This window comes from Heterocephalus glaber, unplaced genomic scaffold, assembly GCF_053883595.1.
Source record: "Heterocephalus glaber isolate CG9 unplaced genomic scaffold, H.glaber_assembly_v1.0 deba00000768, whole genome shotgun sequence".
Taxonomy (NCBI): Eukaryota; Metazoa; Chordata; class Mammalia; order Rodentia; family Bathyergidae; genus Heterocephalus; species Heterocephalus glaber.
Window position 1 is genome coordinate 9,670,986 of NW_028258162.1, and position 17,267 is coordinate 9,688,252.

General features: G+C 40.1%; 1 protein-coding gene across 3 annotated transcripts in view; it reads left to right on the forward strand.

Annotated features, from left to right (window-relative positions):
- The window catches only part of Kiaa1217 (KIAA1217 ortholog), a 744,735-nt gene that overhangs the window by 124,447 nt on the left and 603,021 nt on the right, over positions 1-17,267 (forward strand). For all 3 annotated transcript variants that reach the window (XM_087207135.1, XM_087207139.1, XM_087207140.1), the window contains exon 2: positions 10,378-10,562. The gene's annotated coding sequence lies outside the window, so the exon portion shown is untranslated. The remainder of the gene's footprint in view (positions 1-10,377; positions 10,563-17,267) is intronic.

A 17,267-nucleotide genomic window follows, 5' to 3' on the forward strand; every position in this document is an offset into this window, starting at 1 on the left:
AGTGAGTCCTAATCCAGTATTACTGGTATTCTTATCAAAAGAGGAAATTAAGAAACAGATTCACAGATGGAAGGCCATAGCGAGAAGAAGCCTATCTATATGCTGAGAGTGGCCTCAGAAGAAACCAGCCCTGCTGACCCTGGGAGCTTGTTCTCGCCTTCTAGACTGTAAGAAGATAGATTTCTGTTGCTTGAGACACCGTGTCTGTGATCTGATTATGGAGGCCCTAAGAAATTAATACACCCCCTGCCTATTTGTGGAAGATTTTAGCACCTAGCTCACTGATCTTATTTCCGTCCACTGCACTGCCTTCCTCCCGGCTGACTTCAGTGTCTGTGAGAATGGACAATTTAATATGCTAGGCATTTATTTACCACCAAAGTCATCTTCATTCCCAAAACCAGACCCTGGTTTCATCCAGAACTTGAAGTGACACTTCCACCTTTCTAGCAGTCTCACTCAATTATTTCTAGTGCACTAGCTTTTCTAAATTTCCCTCCCTGATTATTAGTTAGCTCTTCATGACTTCCTCTCTCTTTGACCCATTTTTTCAACCAAACTCTACCAGTAACCCTTGCTGTCTTGTTCAGCTGTCTTGTACCTGTTTGGTAAACCCCAGGTCTGTATGAATCCAGTTGCTCTCTTCAAGTCTGCAACTGGGACACATTATAATGTGTTCAGTGATTGGGCACATGGAAATTGCTTCCTGTTTTACTATTAAATAATACCACAATGAATATCATTGTCCATGTATCTTTGTGTGTTTCTCTGATTACTTAAACTAAATGCCTAAAAGTATAGTTTTATAATCAAAGGGTTTAACACTTTGGAGATATAACATCAGGTTGCCTTCATTAGGTTGTAATGATTTTCCATCAATGATATATGAAAATATACATTTCATTACATATTTCCCAAGATTAAGAAAAATGAGTTTAACATTTTTAATGAACTTAACAAATGAAAGATGACACATTTTAAGATATTGGGTTTTTTTCATGAATAGGGAGAAAGAATTTTATTTACTTATAGCTTATTTAGAAGTAGTGTATTAGGTTTTATATTTTTCATTGATTTTTGTAAGACATCTTTTTTCTCATTAAACAATTATTTGATATATATTGACTCAGAGCTTTGAAACTCATAAATGTTTTATTCTATTATTGTATATTTAGGACATTTTTTAAACACATAAAATTTGATTTTATTTCTGTCATATATTATTTGTTGTTACACATACATACTCCTATTTTTCCCTTTCATATTTTTTGTGGTCTTTAATGTCACATTTATCTATATTCTTTCTCTCTGTATTCCAAAAAGCCATCTCAGGTTTTCGCATTATATTGACTTCTCTGTATTTTCAATTTTTTTATTAATTTCATTACAGGTTTTTAATTTGACAATAAATTTCTAGTTTCTTATAATATCTCATTTCATCCAGTTCCTTTTCCCTCTCTTCCTGTTTCTCAGATAGCTTCTTGTTAATATCTTGCTGTGGTCTTCCTTTTCTGTCTCCACAGAGTGCTAAATTTTGGGAACACACAGTTTGCATTGTCAGCCATGTTCCTGTGCATCTGACAGTGGAATGTTGTTGAAGCCGATGGTTCTTTATCTTGAACATGAGATTTCTCTGCTTTGGAGCTGCAGAACTTCCTCAGTTGGTTTTGTTTTGTCCTGTTTGACCCATGAGGAGTTTCTCTCTGCATGTCTGCTTTGGCCGATTCCAGGATGAGTACATCCTCTTCATTGTCCTCACTGCTTGCCGATTTGTGGTTAGAACTCTCTCTCTCATGTGATTACGAGCCTGGGCTACTTCATAGAGCTCCTTTTCTGTTTCCTGAGCCTGTGGTCATTTGTGTTCAGCATGACTGTCATACCCTGAAGAATGACGTTCTGCACGCCCATCATCTTGTCTCACAATGTGGAGAATTTATCTCAGGTTCTCAGAGCATCCAATAGATCATCCCTTTCCAGAAATAGTGCAAGAAAAACTATCCCCTCCCTAACTTGGATGGCTCCCACAGTTCTTTCTTTTCCTTCTCATTTTACAATCAAGTTTGTATCCCAGGATTGATCTCCCACCGCAAATCTGTCTTTTCCCAGTGCAGTTTAATTAAAAGCTTATCCAAGTAGGTATAGAAAAGAAAGGCATATTTGCAATTGGTAAGAACAGGTGGAAAATGACCTCCTGTCCTACAAGACTCAGTTCCCGTATTTACCTGATGCACTCCCTTGTTTTGATCAGAGAAAGCCCCCAAAACCAAGGTAGGCTGCCTGGTAGGCAACAGTGGATCCACCTCATGTCCTCTCCTTGGGCTTTGTATTATCTTCTCCACCACTGGGACCAAATACCCGACATACACAATTTAAAGAGGAAAGATTTACTTTGGCTCACAGTTTCAGAGGTTTCAGTCCATGGTTGGCTGGCTCCAAGGCAGAAACATCATGGTGGAAGGGCAGGGTAGAGGAAAGCTGCTCAGTCTGTGGCAACTAGGCAGCAGTGGGAGAACAAGAATGAGCCAGAGGGGAGGTACATCCTTTGGAGCTAACCCCAGTGACCGACTTCTTCCAACCAGCCCCCACTTTCTAAAAGTACATTCAGTTATGAACTTATCAGAGGATGAATCCACTGGTAAATAGTGTCCCCATGATCCAATAACCTTTCATAAGCTTCACCTCTGAACACATGAAACATCTGGGGGGAATATTTTAGATCTAAACCATAGCAGTTAATATTATTGGTATATTATTATTACTGGTATATTATTGACCAGTATTCATATTTCCAGGGCTCTTGAAATTATGCCTCTCTTTTAGTGTTACTGTAAATATTTTAAGGACAGGATAGAAAAGTGCGGATGTGACACACAATAACTACACTTCAGCTTAATAGAGAAGTGCACGTTCTTTCTTAGAAGTTATAAAATATTTTAAAAGGGATAGGTCTAGGGGCCAGGGATGGAGCTCAGTGGCACGGTGCCTGCCTGGTAAGAGCAAGGTCCTGAGTTCAATCCCTGCTTCTGGGAAAATAAAACAATTAATTAATTAATTAATTAATTAATAAAAGTGGAGGGAAGGAAGCAGAATGAATTGATGAACCTTTTATATTACCGGCAAGTAAGTCATTAAAAAAAAAACATGGAATTACTATCGATTAAAGTTTTTCACTTACTTCATACATGTTTTTAGTTTATGAAAGTACAGTCATTATAAATTACACATTCTCCATAATTACTAATGTTTTCAGATTCTCTTCAACATACAAGGAAAAACCTATCATATCTATCTTACCCTGCAGGAGAGCAGAGGAGAACTGAGGCCTGACTGGCCTCCTCTGTGACACCAAGGAGAAAGGCTGCACTCGGGAGACTGCACATCACAGGTTCTAGGGAAAACTTAGGACAGCCCAGGTTAAGTTGTTTATGTGAGATGCAGGAATGGACATTGGAAAGCAGTGTCTTTTGTGTCACTCTGATTGCTTGTGCCTTGTTTGTGTGAATAAAGGGAAGATGAACCAGACATGGGTGGGGTGTTCCTCTGCCTACTAAGAGGTGAGAGCACCCCCCCATGTTAAACTGACTCCAGGTCTCTTTGTCATTCATCCCTGGTCAGGGAGAACAAAGTAGTGGGTCCAGGTCCCGAACAAGGCCAGGTGGGCGGGTCAGCTACAGGTGTCACCCCAGGGTGGGCTCACCCCCTGAGCTTGGCAACATTAGTCAATCACTAAGACATAAGATATTTAAGTTTCTGAGATGGGAAGAGTCTGACTGAACTGGTAGGACTCAGCTGGCAGTTGCATATCGTGTTTTAAGAAGCCTAGATTAGTGGTCAAGACCATAAGCTCTGGAGCTAGAGTACTTGTACTGTAACTTCAGGTACAGCTGTAACTACAGATCTGAGGACAGTTTTACTCAGCCTGTCTGTGTATTGATTTCCTCAAAAATAATAGATTCTCTTCATTATATATCTGAAAGTATTATGATTGTACTTGCAAGAAACAGAAAACCAGCTTGAATTAATTGAATCGTAACAGGTAATTTATTATTAGAATATTAGGGTGCCTCATGCAACACAAAGGCAGGATTCTGGTTAACCTTTAAATACAGCAGTAACCTTGCACCCTTGTGGCATTGTATCTCCTCATTTCTGTGTATCTGTTTTATTCCCTTTTACTATAAACTAGTTTTTTGATTTCTAGTCTACATGGTAGGAAAAAATGGCTTCTGCCAGTAGCTCCTAAACTCACATCTTCATAGTTCAAGAGGATGGCCGGGGTGCTCTCCACATTCCTAGAGTGGACTGTCATTGGCTGAGCTTAGGTCAGGTGCCCAACCTTGGACCGATCACAATCATAAGGATAAGTCAGAGAAAGGTTAATCATAAAAGAGATGGTGGTGACATCAAGAGGGGTCCAGTCAGGCAAAGTAATCATTCTGTTACATATTTTTGGACTAAATCCTCATCATAAACTTAAGAGGTTAAGAAATATCACTCATTTCATCAGAAAATAGAGCAGGAATTTAAATAAAATCTGTACTTAAGTACCACACTAGGCAACAAACTTTTAATTATATGGTAACTGAATGCAAGGTTAGTGCCTTAATGTGATGATATAAGTGAATTACAGGCTCAAAAGGAATTAAAGAGATTCAACCAAAGGAATTCCCACAATGGACTAATTAGAATTTTCATACAGGCAGGCATGGACCTCTCATAACTATTCTTAAGTTTCAACATGAACATGAAATGAACTGTAGGGTAGGCGTTAGAAAAAAATTTTAAGAAATGTTTATGTCTGACAAAGAACCAAGTGAAATATTAACTTTTTTAAAGGTTTTTCTAAAAACAAAAGGCACTGGGAAAAGTTAAGATGCCCCACTAGTGCACAGTTTTTTGAGACCGCTTAGGGTTACTCTGAAGTAGAATAACGTGTTAAATGTTATCAGTGCAAATGTCTAGGCTTACTTGTCAGAGACATAGTTTGAGATTTGAGCAGTTTTGATTTCTGTCTTTCTTTCTATACAAATCTTTCATCATACGTGGTAGATTCCTGTGAGCATGAAGATACTTTATCTTTTATTAAAACACATGAGCCTTGATTAAACAAAATGGTGGTATCTTAAGTAATTTCACTGAACAGCTCAAAACTCTGTACCCCAAAAGTAAATTCTACAAATCAGAGGGGTTTTTTATTAAGCTTTTTCCTAAGTCCCAGACTTAATAGATTCTTTTCATTTTAGATCGGTCCCAACAGAGACGACTTAAAAATCAATCCATATTCTTACCTGCCTTTTCCTTTGTCTCTTCTTCCAAGTGTTTTTCTGCCAATTTCCAGAGGCACACTCCTGCTACTTGTCCCTCCTTAGCATGTTGTTCTTTATGGAGACTATCCCTCTCCACTGGCCCTTCTAGATCTACCCCATCCTTCTGCATTCTGCTCTCTACCCCAGGGGGCTGATCCATTAAGTAGGTTTCTTGCCCTTTATCTTCGAGTTGGGTTTGGTCAATGGAGATACTCAGCAAGGAGTCAAGGAAGGAAGGGACTAAGGTCACGTTACTGCCCAGTGTGTCCTTCAGTGTAGGGGACAATGTTTGACTTGTTTCCTTGGGGAGGACTTGTCAGTTTCTTTGGCTTTTTTCCCTTGGGCCAGTCAAATTTCCTAAAGAAGACTCAACCAATCTCTTCCTAGCCCACTAAACCTGGCTAATTTTAATATGCTCAAAGAAGAGGGCTTTGGGTTTCAACATTCCAGAAATAAACTTTGATTTAATTATCCTTTATTTAGCATGGCATGTAATTGTACCTGGGCTCAGTTGTGCCTGGGCTCTGCCAAACCAGAGATCTTCTGTTGTGTCCTCTGCAAAGAATGAACTTCCCATTGTGTATTGGCATGTAAGAGGGGCAGCTGGTAACAAAAGGTATATATGAAAATTTCAGTTCTTTTAAAGTATTTTCAATCAGCCCTCATATCTTGAGCATCCCCTTCATCTTCACTTTCAAAGGAACCCAGTGTCACAGTTTCTGACTTCTGGTGGGTTTTGATGTATAACTCTTGCTAATTTGCTTTTCTTATCAGTCTAGGGGCCAACTTCCTAGAACCATCAGTAGCTTCTATCCTCTTTTCCTTTTTCTTTGTGAATTTATGTCTTTAATGTCTTTTTCATCTTTGTTTTAGTGCAGGTTTGGAAAAGGATGACATACACGCCCATTTTTAATCTGCCATCTTTAAATAATGGCCTCTTCCTTCCCTGATTCCTATGGAACGTACAGCTTCTGTCTCCCCTTCTGAGCCACAGTGGTCTCATGTTCCTCTTACTTGGTACTTCAGCATTGTTTTATGATGTTGAGCCCTTGCTTTAGAAAGAGTATACTTTCTGGATCTCAAGACCCTGCATTCTCCTGGTTTTCTCTCTGGCTTTTTTCCCCTCCTTCTCAATATCCTCTGCAAGATGTGCTAGCAAAATTTGGGGCCTCTCAAGGTGCAGTTCTCTTCATGCTTCTTACTCTCTCCCATCACATAGGAAGTCTTAACTGCGTCTCTGCCTTCTGTTTTCTCCCAGTTCCTCATCAGTTCTAACATATCTCCAGGCAGATGGCACCAAAGGACCCCTAATGTTCACCCAGCTCCTCCATCTGAATGTCTTCAAGGAGCCTTCAAACCGTTGTGTGTAAAACGGAACCGAGGAAACCCCAGCAAACATACACAGAACACACACAGTTCCAAACCTTAGCGTTTGATATTTTAGTGAATGGCACCATCATCTGTGCGGTTGGCTAAATCAGGGACCACCCTCGAGATTGTGCCGCTGGGAGGACGGTTACTGTATGCCCTGGAAGTCACTCGGTTCCACAGTGTATTTTTTTAAAAAACAAGAAATATAGCTTTGTTTTTGTAAACAATGAGATATTTAGATTGCTTATAGACACAGCATAATTTAGCCCATCCTGAATAACACAGTATATATCAGGGTTTATAATTACACATTCCTTTATTTATTATCTTCATCCATTGCGAAATTGTCAGATTTAGTAGTACAGAAATTGTGTCTAGGTTTTGCATCCCCAGAACCTGGCACATTCCTAGCACATGAAAAGTACTTACAAATTATGTGTTTGATAAACAAAGGAATAAATAAAATAGGAAAACCCAAAGCATAATATTATGTTGATACAGCCCTTTATAAATATTGATAGAGCAAATGAATAAGTTGATTTTTGCTGTAATTTATAACAATTTATGAATGGAAGCCTAAAATAATGTCTTCAATCTAGAAACAAGGACTATATTTTCTGTGCCGCAATCCTGGTTTACACCCCAGTCAGTCACTAGCCAGCCAAATTCTGACGGCAAGGGCGTTTCAATAACAGCCGGTGCTTATGAAACGTCCTCGGATCAATGCATCTGTGTTGAAATAGAGGGAAATCAGGCGGTTGCTCTTCATCCACCTGGAGTAGCCTTTGCTTGAAAGAATGTTACTTTGCCCCTCTCCTGAGGAATATGCTGCAACTTTGTATCCAGATAGCATTCTGCAAAGTGCAAAGCTCTTCACACCTCCCTAACTGCTTGCTGTTGTTCTCCCCGGGTTCTCTTACCCTTTCTGCTCCCTGGCTGCCTCCTGTCATCCCCTAAGAAGACTTTCTGTTCCTGCTCTCAGCTCTGACGGCACAAGGTCTCCCAGGGTGACACTCCTTGTTTGACCTTCCTCTCTCTTCCCAGGGCTCCTCTGCCAATTTCCAGGTACTCCAAACATCACCCGTGGGACGGATACATTGCAATCTTGCTTATTCTCCAATATTAATAGCCTGTAAATCCATCTTTCAGAGACCGCTGTGAAGTTTTTATTGTGTTCTCAAACCAGGAGGCTATTTTTAAACATAATTTTTAAACTGGACTTTGGAAAATGAGGTGAACCAGGTTCCAGCGTTTTCAACAAATAAGTGCCTGAAAGTCCATCCCATTAAGGAGTTTTTAATTAAAAAGAACAACCCACAGGTGCCTCATTGTTCAAGTATGCTGGATCACTCAGCAGCCTTCCGAGGAGACAGAATAGTTCACTGCATGGTTAACGTTTTCGAGACAAAATTAACCCTAGCACAAGAGCAGGGCTGGCCATCAGAGGCTAAGGTAATTTTGTCTGAAGTGGGACTAGCTCCTCACTTTCATTTCTTTAAGTCTCCCAGAATAGCATAGAAAAGAGTAATCATGGCCTGGATTCTTTTATTTCCTCTCTACTCCATCATTTTAATGAGAATTTCAGCGAATGCCAGCTGACAATACCACTGTAGGGGAAAAACCAGAAACAGAAATGTAAATAGCAGGGGATAATTTTCCTCTTCACTTCTCTACTGATCTCTATGAAGGACGAGACAAAGATTAACACCCCTCTGTAGGCCCGGTACCTAGTGGAGTACAATGAATATAGTAGCCATTCAATAAATATTCGCTGGATGAAATTCATGTAAGATCTTGAAATACCTTCAATTAATAAATCATAATCTCAGAAAGAGAAAGTCCCCATGTTTTATTAACTTATGATGGATTTCGTGGCTCAGTAAATTTTATTCCTTGGGCTATGTGGGTCTCCTTTGTCACCACTTCTGAGCCTTTTGTCAAATAGAGTTGATCGGGTCACTTGTTTATTAGAGGGAAAAGGACAGGACACAGAGAGAGAGGAGTGGGAATCAAATGGTCAATTAAAGAAAGCATTTGCTGGAACCAGAACTCTGTCCTTAACAATAATGATCTTCAGCCGTAATTGAAACAGATTGATAAGTTTGTTCATGCCCGTGTGCTTTTGAGAGACCCTGTAGGGCATCTCTATGTCAGAATCACCTCGCAAGCGATGGGCCCACCTTAGAAATATTGAATCAAACTCTGGGGCTGGGAATGTAGCTAAGCACTTGGGAGGCCCTCAGTTCAATCCCAGTTCTGCAAAGAAGGCCGGGCCTGGGGACCCTGGAATCTGCATTTTGTATGACTGTGGTTTGTATGCGTTTATGATGTATAGCTACTTAGGTAACCGCGCTGCCTCTAAGAATATTTAGTATGTATGACTGCTACCTCTCCACCTTTAGGAAGAAGGGATTAATCTTTCCTCAAGAACTTCATGGAGAATCAGTTATATCAGAAGAGAAAGCAACTTAGACTTATGTATGCATGGATGTATGTTTTTGTGCATGGATGTGTTTCCAGGGAAGGCTGTGGCTATGATTAAAAATACTTTTAAAGTTGAGAGCAGTGAAAATGAAGTTTAATAAGTATAGATGAAAAGCATTTTAAACATTTCTAAGAGAAGGAAGGAAGCCAAGATGCTCAAGCAGGAGACAGCAGAGAGGAGACGGGCCAGGAGGAATTGAGGAGGGGCAGGGCGGGAGGGCAGGATGTGCTTCTTGGAAACTCTTTCAGGGCCAGGTCCCCCTCTTCCAGGCTTCCCAAGTCCCAGTTTCCTCTCCTGAAGATGAGTCAGGTGGAGAAGAGTAGAAAACATACACGGTATATTGTACGTGTTGATTCCTTCCCAGCCCTGATGATCAAAGCCCCCAGATCTCCTTGCCTTTGACTCTGACTCTGACTGACAACTTCGAACAATGGATGTTAAACTCCATCAGTAGTGACAGGAGCAACTTTGGGTGGAACTCTCCTTGTGCACAGGTTGATTGTTTTTCTTACCTGCAGTGGAATAAAAAGCTCATTCAGTGCCATTTTGGGAAAAGTGGTACGGCTACAAGCTCTTACTAACCATATCCCTCGGGGGATTCTTTGACCTGGGTACCTAGGGCCGGTAAGACTGTGGCTGTAGTGGTATATGGGGTCCTTCCACATGTAAATAGTTGTTCAAGTTTATATCTGAACTGTATTACTTTGGGCCATGGTATATTGGAAAGCTTTCAATGCAAAGAATAAGTTAATGCATATGTTAGAAAAGGGTCGCACTTTCAATGGAAATTCTAAATATATAAATTTATGTCACTGAGAGAAGGACATACTAGCCTCATGAATATTGCCATGTTTAGACTAAAGTGATTAATATTACTTTTCTGTGATTTTTTTGGCAGCCACTACAGAAGGAATTAGTCAGGCCCCAGGCCTGGATGATTTTCCCTTCCGAATGAGAATGTCATACAGACTCTCAAAAGCATGTGTAAGCCAGGAATGGTTGGTGGAGAGCGCCTATAATTTCAGCACTCTTGGAGACTAGGGCAGGAGGATCACAAGTTTAAGCTTGGCTTGGGCAGCTTAGGAACTTAGGGAGACCCCATCTCAAAATAAAAGTTAAAAAGGGCTGGGGTGGAGCTCAGTGCGAAGGCCCTGGGTTCAGTCTCCAATGCTGGGAAGAAATGCTCATATGCTCTCTGTCATTTTCTCCTTTGAGGAAAGATTTGCAGCTGCGATGCTGAGTATCGCTGCCTGTGTGGAAGGGGGTGAAGAGGAGCAGCCGTGTTGTGTCTGAGCAGCTCTGCCTCTCCAGGCGCTGACTTCTACGGCCTTTTCCTCAGGGTTGTGTCTGGCTGCCTCTCACAGCCCAGGCAAGGAGATTTTCCTCCTAGTGCCTCCAAGGTAACTTTTTTTTTTCTTGGCACTACACTCCAATTGGCCTTAATGATGAAATCTTTACAAATTTATACCTCTGGTTTCCTAGGTGATAATTTAATATCATTACTCCTTGCTTGCAACCTGCTTGGAAACTTCCATTTCACTGTGGCCCTCTTTTTGGTTTGATTTCATTGTGTAACTCCCTTCAAAGGGACAGGGCTCCCTTGCCTTTGGTGACAGCGATGTCATTTAATGATGCTATGACACACATGTAGTGGAATGTTTTTATGTGGGACCAACCATGTTTAAAACTACATCAAACAAATAGTTTTGCAATTAAGAATTGTTAAGAAGTATTTTTCATTCTTTATTTGTAAACAATTTAGGGATTCAGTTTTTTAAATTATTCAAATATATTACTATAATATTAAAGGAACTGTTATTGAAGAATGTCAAGTATTATCGCTTACTTGCAGTTTGCTTTAGGCAAAACAAAGCCCAATCAACATTAAATTCTTTTTAAAAATATTTTTATTAGTACCTGTTTTCAGTACATAATGATCACATCTACCATGGGGAATTTGTATGTGCACAGAAGATATCCTGATTCTTGTTTTGTTCTTGTTTCTTTCCCTGCCAACCCCTACCTGCCTCCTCTCTTGTTCCCCTTTCTATTTCCGTTTTTTCCTTCCACCACCTCATTTTTCATCTCTTCTCCTTCCCTCCTTCCTCTTCCCTCTGTCTCTTGTTCCCCTGCCCATTTGAAAAAGACATCCTATTTCCTATTATCTTTCTTTCATTTTGTTCTTTATTTACATTTTGGATTTCTCATATAAGAGAAGCCATATGATATTTAATCTTGTGTGTCTGATTTATTTCACTCAACATTATGGTCTCGAGGTGCATCCATTTACCTACAAATGACTCAAGTTCATTATTGCATTATTGCATTATTCATTTCCTTATTGCAGATAGCACTTAAAAACGCTCTTTTTCATTTCCTTCCCACCGTCTCTGCCATACAAGGAGGCTAAGTTTTCAGCATTCGTGGTAGGATGTATCTTGTCTAATAGCACAGTCATGAGCCTTACAGGAAGAAGGGGACTTCTAGAAGTTTCAAGCTAACCTGGGTTGAGTGATGACACGCACGCACAAACAGTAGGTCTATGAGGCAGGCAGAATGGGTTCTCAAGAAGCCCGTGCCCTAATCCCTGGAAATTGTGTTATCACATTACATGGCAAAGGAGACTTTGCAGATGTGATTATGGTTGTGGACCTTAAAAATAGGAGTTTATCTTGGATTATCTAGCTGAATCTAATCTAATCCACATAGATCTTTAAGAGCAAAGAGCCTTTTTCAGTTAAGAGTCAGAGAGAGGTGGCAGAAAAGGAAGTCAGAGAAATCTGAAGCAGGATCAGGCGCAACTCACCATCGCTGACTCCAAGAGAGAGGGACCATTGTGATGAGGCTGCAGAGGCTGGGAGGGTCCCAGGGCACCCCCAACTGGCAGGCAGCAAGGAAATGGGGACCTCAGTCCAAGTTCTTTCCAACAATGGGAAAGAGGATAGAAGGGGGTTCCTCCCCCAAAGCCTCTACACGATAGCCTGACCCAGCCCACACATCAACTTCTGCCTTGTGAGCCTCAGAACCAAAAAAACAAAGCGAGTCACCAAGATTTCTGACCTACAGAACTCTGAAATAACAAAATTTGTTCTTTAGAGCTTCTAGTTTTGTGGCAATTTATGACAGCAATAAAAAGTAATACAAGTAGGAAGCCTGGGATGAGAGTCATAGATTCTATCTCTGAACTGATCAACTTTGTGAAGATGAAACCTTTGCATTATTACAAAGAGGATTAAAATGTTAGATCTAAGGGACTGCACTTAGATGAATTCAGGAACAGCCTAATATGTTCAGGGGTTCCCAGATGGTTGGCTTGCATTTTATATTAACGTCTCTCTGCCTAGCTTCTCTTATCTCATAAGCTGGATTTGTAACAGGCCTTAAAGAAAGGGAGGGTAATAAATGAAATATTAATAAAGATGAACTTCAAATTCAGTGGACATTCTTTAAATGTATAGATTATAAACATGGTTATTGTGTGTTTTTAGGTTTAATTTCAAAATAAAAAATTGGATGGGAGTATCAGTCAATGAGAGTTGCCTATCTGCAGTTATTTACAGATGTCCAAAACTCATGTTGACCAAACTCTTGAGGTACTTGAGAAAAAAATTATTAGCCACTTTCTCATCTCTTAGACAAAAGATCATAGTTACACTTTGTGTGTGTGTAGTAAGAATGCTTAAAATCTACTCTCAAATGTTTTTTCTGCATATAATACAGTATCGTATTGGTGAGCTTTCCTGTTGCTGAGACAAAATACCTGACACCTGCAATTTAAAGTCAGACAAGCTGATTTTGGCTCATGGTTTCAGAGGTTCAGTCCATAGTTGGCTGGCTCCAAGGTAGAACATCATGGCGGAAGGGCATGGGGAAAGAAAGCTGCTCACCATCAGGAGGTAGTTGATGATGGGAGCCCTGAAGAAAAGTGAACCTGGATGAGTGAGGGAAGTGACATGGGGCAGAAGGAATGCTATTTCTTTTGTTGTTGTTGTTGTTTAATTTTTGGTATTGGGAATCAAACTTGGGACCTTGTGTTTGCAAGGCAGGCAGCACAACCACTGAGCTAAATCCCTGGCCCTGCTATTTTCATTTTTTAAAACAAATTTTATTTTAAATAATTAAGATATACATCACAATGTTACAGGATACATGTAGAGAGTTAAAAAAAAATGCTGTAGTGAAGCAGCCTCACATACTTGTCCATTTTTTGTTTCTGACTTTTTGGCACCTGCAGCTAAAATGTCATTTAGCAAGAATTCCACATACAGTACAATCCTCATGTTGTACATTAGATCCCTAGATGTGTCCACCCTACTTATCTATGACTTTTTACCGCCTGATCTTCATCTCTCCATTAATTGTCTTCTACTCCACACTAGCAACCACTGTTTGGTTTTCTATCTCTGTGTTTTTGAATTTTTTTAGAGAAATCCTTTTTTAGACACATGGGTCAGTGAAAGCCTCTGACAAGGAAATATATGACAAAGCTAAATTTTAAAAAATGCAAACGATTGCAGGCAGAGTGATCCAGAGGCATGGGAAGCCCCTGCGTGTGCAGGAAAAACAAGAGGCCCCAGAGGTTGGAAGAGCATTAGGTGGGGAGCAGTGGTAGGTGACAGAATCAAAGGGGTAGGTAGGGGCAGGGTCAGACGGGACCTTGTCGGTCAAGAGAAGGATTTCTTTTTATTCTGAGAAGAGGAAGAAGCCGTCAGAGAGACTGATTCAAGCAGAGGCAAAACTGCAATGCCTTTCTGTCTCCATGTCTTAGATATTATATTCCTTGAAAAAATAGTCAATATTTATCAGTTTTTCTTGCGTTCTTTGCTTCTGAACCCGCTGAAGTCAGACCCTAGCGAGGATAAGGTTACCTCCCACTTTCCAAATTCAGCATGTTTTCAGTGTTTCCTTTTCAGCCCTTGGTGCCTTTGACTTTGGAGTCTAAGTTAGAGTTCCCTTTAATGTTTACAACCCAGTCCCACAATTATTGGCTCTGTGGCCCTGGGAAAGTTAGTTAATCTTTCTAGTCTTCAGTTTCCTCATCTGTGAAATGGGAAAAGGAATTGTAACAGCTTCACAGGATCATGGCGAAGGTCATAAAGATTACATACTAAACATTTATAAATACCAGTGATTTATCCCAAACCAAACTCCTCATGTTACCCTTCTCCCAAAACTGTTCCTCTCCTGTTAGCAGCATTGTCTGTTCTGGCTCAATACGTCACCTCCAGCATTCAGCTGGACCTGTGTGAAGAGATGATCAGGCATGGAAGCTGCTCCCTCATTCACGAGATTAGGGCCCTCCTGACAGGCACTCTGCGCGGCATTAAGCCAGCTTGCTCTCTTCCAGCTCCACCATAAGACTGGCAGTAAGGCTCTGTCGGGCACCCGAGGCTGGGGCCTTGCTTGGTCTTGAACCTCTCTGTCTCCAGAACCATGAGAAGTAAATGTCCATTCCTTACAAATTGCTCCATCCGTGGTATTATGTCGGAATAGCACAAACGGACTAAACCGTTTAAATCTAGCCCAAAACCTTCAGCATCCTTCTCAATAACAAAATTCTCCTGCAGGTTTAAGCTCTGAGACCCTCCCTCCACCCATTCCTATGCCTGCTGCCTGTCCTGCCTGACCACAAGCACACAGCAGATGTCCGTAACACACAACTCTCCTTACCTTACGCTTTGGATGTCCTACTTCACCTGCCACTTACCTGATTTTTGCAAATTTTGCTTGGCTTCTCTTCATAATCCTTTAGGAATTTCTCTAATAATCACAAAACAACACTAGTAATAAATTCAACTGTTTACTCCATGCTAGCAAGCAGCACTGTGCTTCCGTCCATGATCTCATGGGATACTCACAGTCTCACGAAGTGGGTGTTATTATTACTGTTCTGTCTTACAGCTAAGGTAACTGAAACTCAGAGAAATGAAATAATACAGAAAAAGTCACACCCAAATAAGTTGTGGAGCTGGGATTTAAACCCAGATCCAGCTGATGTCCAAGCCCAAGCTTCTGAGCACCAGGCTCTTTTTTATTATACCTTGCAGGGAGCTCATCTTAGCACATTCGCTTCAAATTATTCTTGTTCGTATATTTTAAACCTTTGATGACTTTCCACTGTGTGTAGGACAATAGGGCACTTAGGTCTAGCGTGAAAGACCCTTTGCTATTCAGTCCCAATTGATTCTTTTAAAATTTAATTCACTTATGCCTATTTGTGTATGTTCAATTTTTATGTGCCCCTGATTTTATTGTACTTCCTTTTATATTATGCTATTTCTGTTTTGCTGTAGATGTTTTTCTCTTCTTCCTCAACACACATACACGTACACACACACACCAGTATTTTCAGCTTCATACAAATTTTTCTCAGTGTTCTGCATATTCACACAAACCTATACAAATGTAAATATCCATTCACAAGTCCGAAATCTGCAGGAAGGCTGGCAGGCTGCAGCTCTGCATCCTGGCTCTGGAGGCCCTGTGGAGAAAGATTTCCTCCTTTCTCTGGGGATCTCAGGCCTTTTCCTTCTTAAAGTCTTCAGCTGATTGGCTGGGGCCCAGCCAGGCCCTGCTAAGTAATCTGCTTTATTCACAGGGCTCATTGTAACGTTAAGCACATCTAAGATCTACCTTCATGGTAACATGGAAACCAGTGTTTGACAAGATATCTGGCCTCATAGCCTAGCCAAGTTATCATGTAAAATAAACCATTGCAATGCATTTCCTCATACCTTACCTTTTCTTACAAACAGGGTATCATTGGTGTTTCTTCTTTTCAATGGTTACAAGCATAACACTTTGTTTTGAGACAGGGTCTCACTGTGTGGTTCAGGGTGGCCTTGAACTCACTATGTACTCCAGACCAGCCTCAAACTCATGGCACTCCTCCTGCCTCAGCCTCCCAAGTGCTGGGATTACAGGCATGCACCACCATGCCCAGATGAACTTATTCTTTTTCATAGCTGAATAACATTTCATATTTTACATAAGACTATGATGTATTATTTTTTTTCAGCCGTTTACCAATTTATGAATATTTAGTTTCTTCTCAGATGTCTTTGGGGGGTAGATCAGTACAAATAATGCTGAACATTGGAACTATTTTCCTAGGTACTTTTGGATTTGTTTCTTAACATGTGAGAGAACTTTCCCTTTGTCCTGGCTGGCACATGGGATTAGAGCTCTAGGTAATTCATGTCAATCTAATAGATGAAAGATGGCATGTTATTGTGCCTTTAATTTGTGTTTCCAAGCCTATTGGTGAACTTGAGCATCTTTTCATGTATTTATTAAGGCCATTTGGACACTCTTTTGTGAACTATATTTGTAAAATGTGATTATATCCCTTGCCCATTTTTTAATTTCCATGCCATTTTATTAACATACTGATTTTAACCCCCAATCTCTCAAGTGGTTTGGAAATATTTTTTCCACTTTGTAATTTGTCTTTTCATATTGTTTATGAAATCATTTAACATTCTAAATGCCTTTGTTAAACTTCTTTTTATAGTCAAACTCTCTTTGGCTTCATAGCTTCAGATATTCCTATTTTGCTTAAGGACTCCGTTTCATTTTTTAAACTTTTTAACATTTAAATCTTTAATTCTTCTAAAATTTATTTTTGCTATTCATGTGGGATGGGGTCCAAATATTTTACCTCAAAATGGTTTATGAATAGTGCTAGAAACATTTATCAAACTTTATCAAAATTTAATTTAGAGGAGAAAAGACTAAGCCATTTTTTTCTAAAAATTGAAATAATTTGTCACATGTCAATGTCACATAGATATTTAGATCTGTCTCTGGATTCTCTATTCATCTACTTGTTTTGTTCCTGTGCTTGTTTGATTAAAGAAACTTTCTAACGAGTTTTGTAGACAGTAACACACAATTCCCTCCGCTTCAGACCCACGTACACACTAGTTGTTCTCCTAAGTCTCTGGGGGATTTATGTTTCCATGCAAACATCAAATTATTCCACACACTTCCAAAAGTAAAGTAAATAAAATAATCTCTCCTGCTCTAAAGCAAACACACAGCCCTCTAGGAGCCCACGTATAACTGCATTACATTATATGTTACGAAGGAGAGACACACTGCTG